The 10,008-nt window shown below is 35.8% G+C and overlaps 1 pseudogene; it reads left to right on the top strand.

Annotated features, from left to right (window-relative positions):
- The first annotated feature begins 2,281 nt into the window (after window positions 1-2,281).
- Window positions 2,282-4,800, top strand: LOC100715436 (exocyst complex component 5-like; annotated as a pseudogene).
- The last annotated feature ends 5,208 nt before the right edge of the window (window positions 4,801-10,008 follow it).

The raw sequence follows: 10,008 nt of genomic DNA, 5'->3' as shown, positions 1-10,008 counted from the left end.
GTTTGTATACTAAGTGTCTCCTCTTGGTAAAGTGGTTTACTCTGTGGTGGGTTATCTTAGATAACCAGAATGAAAGGCAAGACTAGAAGACTAAGGATGAGCATACAAAGTTTAAGAAACTAGAGAAAGGGGTAGAAAAGAAAGAATCAAAGAGTACTTGAGGGATTATCTGAACTTGGTCCCTGGGTTTGGGGGATTGGATTAGTTTTCTGTCATTGGAGTTCTCAGTCATTTAAAAAACAGGGAAAAAAAAGAAAATAGAAAAAAATTGAGGAAAAAATAAAGAAGGAAAAGGAGAAGAATGAAAGCAAAAAATAAGATTATTAAATTAAAATTTTAAAACAGAGGGTGGTCCCATACACCTGCTTTCATATAGTTTGTCTTGGTCCCCAAGCACAAAGCTGGCTTATCTAAATTTTCACCTGTTCACTCATATTTCAGACTCTTCCATCTCACCAGTCTCAGTCCTTTGTGTGTGCTGTAGCTGGGGTCCTATTATGTGACTGGTTCCAATCAGGTAGTGGCAGGGCCTTGTCACCTGAATGTCTCTGGCAGGACCAGTTGCAGAGTCCTAGATTCTTCCTGGGCTTTAGAGTCCATTTTTACATTTGCATGAAAAAAAGAAAAATTCATGAGCGAAAAAGGAAGATACTTATAAGACTAAAGGAAAGTAGAAGAAAACAAAAATAAAATGTATTTTAGTGTCAGCATTGACAGTTGAACAGAGAGAAGGATTAAAACACACAAAAAAATTACAAGTAGATAGTAAAGTGTACAGAAACTGAGACTAGCAATTGTTTAAAATCTGGATTCACTGTTCAGAACCTACACAGATAAATCATTGATTTCAGTGAAAATAGCAAGGAATACTGGATAAATCCATGTCATCCTAGCAGCTGCCCATGCTATATATGGATGCACCCCATAAAAAACACCTTCCACACCTTTGAAAACGTAAGAGTTTGGGACAACGTTTTGTACCTAAACCATAACATCTAGTACCAGCTCCTGTGTCTGTTTTACTTTGAAGTCTGTGCTTTTTTCACTGTATCTCAAAGCTCTACTGCCATTATGGTTTTATACAGCATGCCAGACTGTCTAGTTCCTGTCTTCATCTTTTAACTTTCTTCTTTTCTTCCTTGCTCCTTTTCTTTAAATTTCCCTTTTTTCTTCTTTCTTTTCTCTTCCTTTCCCATTCTCTCTCTATTTCTCGGTCTCTCCCTGTCTCTGTCTCTGTCTGTCTGTCTGTCTCTCTCTTTCTCTCTCTCTCAGTCTCTTTCTTCCTTGTACCAGGGACTCAACCCAGGGCTTTCATTCCCATCACCTCTTTTTTTTTAAAACTTTTTAGTTTGATGTATTTGAAGATTCCACTCCTTTTGAAATGACAAATTACTGAGGAGAAACAAATGTTAATCACACTGATTTGATCATGATACATTGCACACATGTGTCACAATTGTACATTACCCTTCAAATACTTACAAATATTGTATGTCAGTCAAAAACCACAATAGGGTAACAATTCATACCTAAGGCTAAAATTAAAAAGACTGACAACGCCAAATCTTGGCCAAGATGTAATTACATCATGCAGCATTATTATGAGTATAAAATGATACAATCACATTGAATCATATTGAAAATACCTAACCTATAGTCCACAAAAATAACTTTAAAAATTCCAAAAAATGTGTACAGAATGTTTGTAGAAGTCTTATTCATAAGTGAAATAACTGAACAAAAATACACAATGTATATCATTTGGAAGATTGGATTGTGTAAAGATGTCAGTTCTGAAAACTATCTATAGATTTAATAAATTTGAATTAAAATTAGACTTTTTGTTTGTTGCTCTGTGTATGTGTGTATGTGTGTGTGTGTGTGTGTGTGTGTGTGTGTGTGTGTGTGTGTATGTGTGTGTATGTGTTCGTGTACCAGGAATCAAACTCATTACCTCACCCTTGCCTTGCCGGGGAGGTGCTGTGCCTCTGAGCTATATCCTTGGCTTGATAAATTTTATCTAATGAAAAACTAGAAACAGATCCTAAAACTTTTATTGACAGTGGATAATGAAAGCAATTGTAATATTGCCATAGTGTAGACAGCTGACAGGCAATCCATGGCTTTGCTTCCTGGCCACTTTCCAGCCCCACCTGAGCTTTGTAAGAACTGGTGAACCCATGAGGTCACTTGAGCCTTGTCCCATGCTTGGCACCACAGAGGTGCAGCGTGTGAAGAGGAGAAGGTGCCTGGTGCAGAGTGAGCCTCTCAGCCGGCCAGGATGGCCACAATGGCTTAGGTCTTCTAGAAACCTTCTGTGGCAGAGGAGTGTACTGAGCATCTTGTATGAAGAACCCAGAGAGGGGGGTTCTAGAGTTGGGCTTGAAGCTTTTGATTCTAAAAGACTATTAGAAAAATTTATAAATCATATTCAACAACTCCATCAAAGAAAGAATTCTAAAGAAAGTAGAGAAATTAGCAAAGGATTTGCCAAGAAGGAACAAGAGCTTCAGAAAAGCAATCAAGTTGCTTACAACATTTCCAAAAGCTAGATGAGTACATTAGCCATGTAGCAACCAAAGCCTTGGAGACGACCTGGAAGGAGTAAGCACTTCGAGACAACTGGCAGGGGAGGCTTGGAAACTGATGAACTAGATGGAGAATTGAAATCCAATATTTTTACAAATTCTGAAAAGATAAAGGGAGCAGCAGACATCATTCAGAAGTTGTACCTAATGGTCCAGGAGTTACCTATTGATAGATTTTCAGAAGTTAAGTCCAAGATTGCAAGTAAATACCATGATTTAGGTTGACAACTGATTTGGGAATTTACTAGAGCTCGAAGAAAAGGGGACATCTCCAGAATGAGTGAAGCAGTGACAATACTGCTTTATTGTCACATGGGAGTATAAATTCAAGAAGTGGTTGAGGAAAGAAAGAGGAACAGTAGAAGAGAACAAAAATAAAATGTAATAAACCTAAACAGTGAAAAACAGGTGGAAGAAAGAACAAAAAAGAAAAGAGAAAGAAGAAGAAAAATCGAAAATAAAGAAAAAATTTCAAAACAAAAATGACCATAAAATACAAAACAAAACATGACAAATTCAAACCAGACAGGAAAAAGATAGCTAGTCAGATAATCAAGGGAGAATAAAATGCCTCTGGTGCTCACAGTTCTGTGATAGTGTCCAGGCCACATACTAGAAATGTGCTGCCATACTACAGTCACATAGCCATGGGATTTGTGCCAAGGATAGAGCTGATCTTGTCCTCGGGATGTGGGAAGTGGGTTTTCTCTTGTTTGTGTCTTCCAGATTTGAGCTGCTGGCTCCTTACTGCTGCCTCAGACCCTTCCATGTGTGTGTTGGTATGTGCTTGGGACAGCTGCCTGCCTGGTATCTTGGTGGTTGCTCTGCCCATCAAAGGTGTGTTAAAAAGACTTTCTTGTCTAAGCTTATCAAATCCATTTTCATTTCCTGTATGGAGAACTATATTGAGGTAAAGACTGGTTGTTTGAAAAGCAGAAGTGCTATGATCCCACAACCCAATTATGGTTTAAGCAATCATTAAAAGAGAATTGGCACAGGAGGTATTTAAGATTTGAAAGAGAGAATTAGACAGTTACCAACTCACAGCTGGGATATAGCATTAATACTCATGGGAAACTTTCCTGTCCCAAGAAGTGGTGATTAATCTTTTACAAGAAACCAAACGTGTCTGTGAAAGATGTCATAGTCTCTCTGACTCATTTGCCAAGCAACGCCTTTAGAATTTTTACTATTCCTGTTGAATTTTTATGTATTGAATCTATATAATGTCTTGCTATGCAGTTCAAAATGGCCTTGAACTCACTATGTAGCCAGGCAGATCTATAGTCAGCAAGGAGTGGTATGAAGAAATAGAGCATGTTACTGTCTAGAGTAGCAAATTGTTCAATTGAGCCTTGAGCTTGCAGCTCCTGCAAGCTTGCAGCTTAGTCCACCTGCTTGAGCCTCTTGAGTGCTGAGACACAGATGTGCACTGCCATGCCTGGTTTATGTATTGAAGATATTTTGTTATGCTCTGGGGATAAGGCTTTCTAGAATTCCTTCCTCAGATTCTAGGAATGGAAATCCGTTTTTTCTGGGATGCTGTGCAACAGGCCAACACTGTTTTTCATCTTTTTGACAAGCAATTTAATGATCACTTCACTCCACTAATAAGCTATTATCCTGTTAACTGAATGACTTCTGAATGACTTCAGAAGAAAAAAAAATAATTGAACAAATGGAAATAAAATTGGACACTGGCACAGATATGACAATAAATTCTATGATTGGATAGATGAAGCATATCTTAGCTTCAGAACAAAAGAAAAAACATTTTAAGCCAGAAAATGAAAACAATGTTTTAATTCAATACACTAATGCCCGTATAAGAGTCTGCACTCATGTAAGAAAGCAAGTAGAGATGATAAAATGTTCCATAGATGGAAAAATGTGGGTACAATTTCATGGAACTTGGAGTACATTTCCATAAACTTATTTATGAGCATCTTTAGCAATATTCCTACAGTTTTATGAGTGGCATGTCAGCAATTTTTGATGTAGCTGAATATAGGAACTGTGCCAAAGACTTCCAGAGTCCAGGTATTACATTTTTTGTTACCTTTTTGTTACACATTTTCCAATCTTCTGTAGCAGTTGCCCAGATAAGGTAAAGCAAGTCTGCTCAGGAGAACAATTTGCTACTCTGGACAATAACATACTCTATTCCTTCAAACCACTCCTTGCTGACTATAGATCTGCCTGGCTCACTTGACACTTTGGCTGAGGTTAAATTTACAAAGGAAATGTGTGACTTGTCAGCAGGCCTTAGCTGATGGAAAGCACAGGAGATTTCTTGCGACACAATCAACATTTTACAAAAAAAAAAAAGACTAGGAAATCAGCAGCCATGCTTACCCTGAGATTATATTTGAAATTTGGACATCACTAGAAGTATTTATTTTTCCCACTTAATTTAAGTTCATTTTTGTATTTGCAAATTTCAAATTCTGTAAAACTACATTTAACTGTTTTTTATTCTGGAAATTGTTGATGTCCCAAGGCAAATGTTGTCACACTTAAAACTGAATGCTGAGCTAACAGCTTACATGAACCAGATTTCTGACAGAGTTTCTCCCAGCTGGCACCATCACTCAGGCTTCAGCCAGCTGTTCCCTGTTTCCGTTAGATTAGCTGCTTCTGGGTGATGTGAAATGTGTAAGATTTGTCAGTTAAATGAGAATGATGTTTTGGAGATGTCAGATTTATTAGTATCACTAATTCAATACTTTTATAAATGCTGACTGTAGAAAGTATTTTATAAAATCACAAATTATCGATAACAAGGAAGGAAGAAAAAAGGAAGGAAAGAAGAAATGAAAGAAGGAAGGGAGATACGAAGGAAGGAAGGGAACGAAGCAGACGGTTTCTCAGGCAAAGATGGGATGAGCGCTTTTCACTTACTTTTTTCTCTCTCCTGCTCCACTGCTGCGATGTTTCTGGCTTGCAACCAGCCCAAAAGCAGTGGAACCAGCCGATCATGGACCGGGAACACTGAAATTGTCAATCGGAACATACCTTTCCTTCTTTAAATTTTGAATCTCTGATATTTTTCTCAGAACAATGGAAATTTATTAGTAAAATAAATAATGTTTACAGGAATATCATTGAATTTTAAGTTATTAATACATAATTAATATAATACATATTAGTGATGAAGACAACTATCCTTCATCTGGAGAAAAGCCTGAAAAATTCTTCATTTACAACAAAGTCATTGTACCTCGAGAAAGGTGGAAATTTACAATTGCTTTGCTGTATGCATTTCATGTGTGTAAATATTGTTCTATGGACCTGAGCAGTTAAGAAAGGAGTCAATTTATTAATTCTCAGCTCCAAATTCACCCTTTGTCTGCTGTGCAAAGATGAATCTGGGCACTTTCATTGCTATCCTTTGGCACGTGGCATGGTATCGACCTTTTTCAGAAGCAATACAGGAAGAGTGGTTCCTCTCACTGGCTTCTGCATGCTCCCACGATAGCAGTCTAGGACTTGGGAAGCTTCTCCAGTGTCCACCTCACACAGCGCACCTGCTCCAGATTCCTGCGGGATGCAATGATCAGCACCTTTTCCCAGCACTCTCATTTCAAGCTGTTTTGTAGACGAGTGCTTCCAGTAAGACATCGCTTTGTGAACAACTTTCTTGCACACAAGTGGATAGTTTTATAGCAAGATGCAGAGAGTGGATTTTCAGGATGTATCACTGGTACTGCAAAAAAGTGTCTTCTCTGTCATCCAGCGAAATATAACTGTGTGTTTTCCAACCACAGCTGAGTCTCAGTCCTGTGTTTAGCACTGGGGCCTCTGTTGGCCATTCTATATTTGTCCTCGGAGTAGTGGGTCCTCCTTATTTTTGATATTCCTGTATGCTTCAGAGTTCTCTTTAATTCATACCATGCATTCCTTTGCTACTAAAATCCCGTTACACTTAGTTTTTGTATTATACTTTTCTTTTCAAAAATTTTTATGTTTATTTTCTGATTGGACCAGACTTGTTTATGCTCCAAAGACCTCAAGCAGCTGGAGAATATCCTCTACCTGCCCTCTCCATTCTTGTCTAACAATCCTCTAATATTCTGCTTGCTGGCTTATTAATTGATTAATTTATTCAGATATTTTTTAAATTTCAAAATTAATGTACTTAGTGTTTTGTCTCAGTTATGCATTTTAATTAAATTACTACACATTACTGAATTATAGCTTAATTACTTAGCATAATTTTATGTAATTATGACATTTCCTATGACTAGAGATTTATAGAGAATTTAGAAATATTATGAAAGTTTTTATATCAATGAGATTATATTTGATTTTTTGTATAATAGGCACACAGCTTTTAAGACAAAATTTTATTACAGCACTAAGCAAATTGTAATCCACTCATAAAAGTATTTTAACTGCCAATACAAATAAGCACTTATTCACTGGTGAGAATGTGTCTAAAGCCTAAAATTCCAAGTCTATTTTCTTGCACAAAACTCCCTTAATTGCTTAATTTTATTTTGTATTTCCTTAAGAAGTAATTAGAAGAAAGTAATAATTTGAAAAGTCTGAATACATTGTACTTCATTCACCTCAGAAAAATCTCCTGTGTCCTTTCTCAGTGAAGCCACCTGCTGAAAACAATAGATATCTTTATGTTCATCATTCTAGATTGACTTTATTTCAGAATTTCCAAGCCATGAAATCATTTGATAGGTACTCTTTTGTTCTGGTTTCTGTCACTCACCATGCTTTTGGGATTCCTTCATGTTCTTAGGTATATTAGTTAGTCACAAAATTGTTTCTGAGTAATATCCTACTACATGAATAAAGAACAATATGTTTATCCACTGTAGTGTGTTGCTCTTGGAAATACATGAAATTTTTTAGGAATTAAATCTTTGCTGCCATTTTTAAGGGGAAAAGATACAGGCTCACCTAGATTTTTATATTGCTCTAAAGCATACCTCTAAATTATGATAGTCCATGGCAAAGTAGTACTCCCATATAAAAGCTATAATTTTTCCGTTCATTCATTCATGGACATGTGGACTACTCCTAAGATTTAGCTGTTATAAATTATGCTGTTAAAAACATGGGTGTGCATATATTATGGTGGTATTGTGTTTTTTATTTTTTAAAAAAAGATTAAGATAAAAGAGGCATAACAACACAGGTCAGAACAGAACAATTTAAGCAACATAGTGTTCCACTGTAAGACAATTCGACATAACAGTAGTCACCATAGTGTCTCTTTACTTGAAATATTTGAGTATATCTTGATATACTATAGTATCAAACATAAAAAGACAGAGTCAAACCATTCAAGAGAATGAGAGTATTACAGTGTATTCAGAACCAACTAACTGTTCACCGTAAGACAATTCGACATAACAGTAGTCACCATAGTGTCTCTTTCCTTGAAATATTTGAGTATATCTTGATATACTATAGTATCAAACATAAAAAGACAGAGTCAAACCATTCAAGAGAATGAGAGTATTATAGTGTATTCAGAACCAACTAACAGAAAATGAACAATGGTTACTATATTATCTCCTCGTCTATAAAAATTTTTGTTTATACTATCACATGTAATAAAATCCAATAAGATAAACATGATAAGACTGATGGAGACAGAAGAACATATGCTTGGTGGGACTTCAAAACAAGATAATATTAAATCATCACTAGGTATTATAAAGTCTTGTTTTCTTCAAAATAGCTGTTCATACCATCACAGACAATAAAATCAAACAACTCAGAATAAAATTCCAACTAATGAATGAAAACATTATAATGCTTCAAAGCAATATAATGGGGAATCATGATTACCATATACTTTTATGTACTCTTATCATTTCTTACACTAGGAGACTATTTGGTATTTATACATGTGAGTTTGATTTATTTAACTTATGAGTATGGACTCAAGCTACATCCATTTATTTATAAATATCTAATATGATGGTTCTTTATAGCTGAGTAGTACTTCATTGTATAAAAATACCACATCTTTTTTTATCCATTCCTCAGTTGATGGACACTTAGGTTGTTTCGAAGATCTGGCTATTACAAATTGTGCTGCTATAAACATAGGTGCACATATATCACTGAGGTATGATGTTTTCAGTTCTTCTGGGAATATTCCTAGAAGTGGAATAGCTGGAACAAATGGGACTTCCAATCCCAGTTTTTTCAGGAATCTCCAGACTGACCTCTACAATGGTTGCACCACTCTACACTCCCATTAACAGTTCAGGAGAGTTCTTTTTTCCCCATAGCCTCTCCAGCATTTGTTGTTGGTAATTTTCTTGATCCTGGCTATTATTTTTGGAGGGAGATGGAATCTCAGAGTGGTTCTAATTTGCATTTCTCTAATGAGTAATGGTGATGAACATTTTTTTATGTATTTATTTGCCATTTGTATTTCTTCATCTGAAAATTGTGTATTCATCTCAGGTGCCTGTTGTTGGATTGAATTCTTGAATTTGTGGGTCTGATTGTTTTTAATTCTTTATATGTTTTAGACAGAGGTTCTTTGATTGAGGGAATGTTCACTAAGATTGTTTCCCAGTTTTTAGGTTTTCTTTTCACTATGCTAGAGATGTCTTTTGATATGCAGAAACTTTTTAATAAGACATGATACCAGTTGTTGATTCTGGGAAGTATTTCCTGTGCAGTTTGATTCCTGGTCGTCAATTCTCTAGCTACTCCTATGTCTTCAAGGTTTTTACCCAACTTGTCTTTCAATAGATTTACTGTTTCTTTTTAATATTCATATCTTTGATCCAATTATATTTTAATTTAGTACATGGTGATAGGCACAGATCTAGTCTTAATTTTCAGCATATGGAAAGCCAGTTTTTCCAACACCATTTGCTAAAGAGCCTGTTGTTCTTCCAGTGACCATGTTTGGCCCCTTTATCAAAGATAAGGTGGATGAGTGTGTTTGTAGTTGTGGTTGTATCTTATTATCTATTCCATTAATCTTTATTCCAGTACCATGTTGATTTTACTATAGTTGCTTTGTAGTATAACTTCAAGTCAGGGATTGTGATGCCTCCTGCCTTGCCTTCGCTGCTTAGAATTTTCTTTGCTATTCTAGGTCTCTTGTGGTTCCAGATGAATTTTAGGAATGATTTCTCTAGATCTATGAGATATGTTGATGATATTTTTATTGGGATTCCATTGAATCTGTACAACAGTATTGGGAGAATGGCCATTTTCACAATATTTATTCTTCCTATCCATGAGCAAGGGATGTCTTTCCATTTTCTGAGATCCTCTTCAATTTCTTTTTTCAGTGTATTGTAATTTTCCTTATATAGATCTTTCACTTCTTTCATGAGAATAATTCTTAAATATTTCATTTTTTTTGGATGCTAGTGTGAAGGGTGTGGCTTCTCTTATTTGTCTCAGTGATTTTGTTGTTATTGTA

Source organism: Cavia porcellus, unplaced genomic scaffold (assembly GCF_034190915.1).
Source record: "Cavia porcellus strain 051 isolate PalLab524CR breed Dunkin Hartley unplaced genomic scaffold, mCavPor4.1 scaffold_26, whole genome shotgun sequence".
Classification (NCBI taxonomy): domain Eukaryota; kingdom Metazoa; phylum Chordata; class Mammalia; order Rodentia; family Caviidae; genus Cavia; species Cavia porcellus.
Note: the sequence above shows the minus strand (reverse complement) of the source record. Positions and strands in the feature narration are given on the sequence as shown.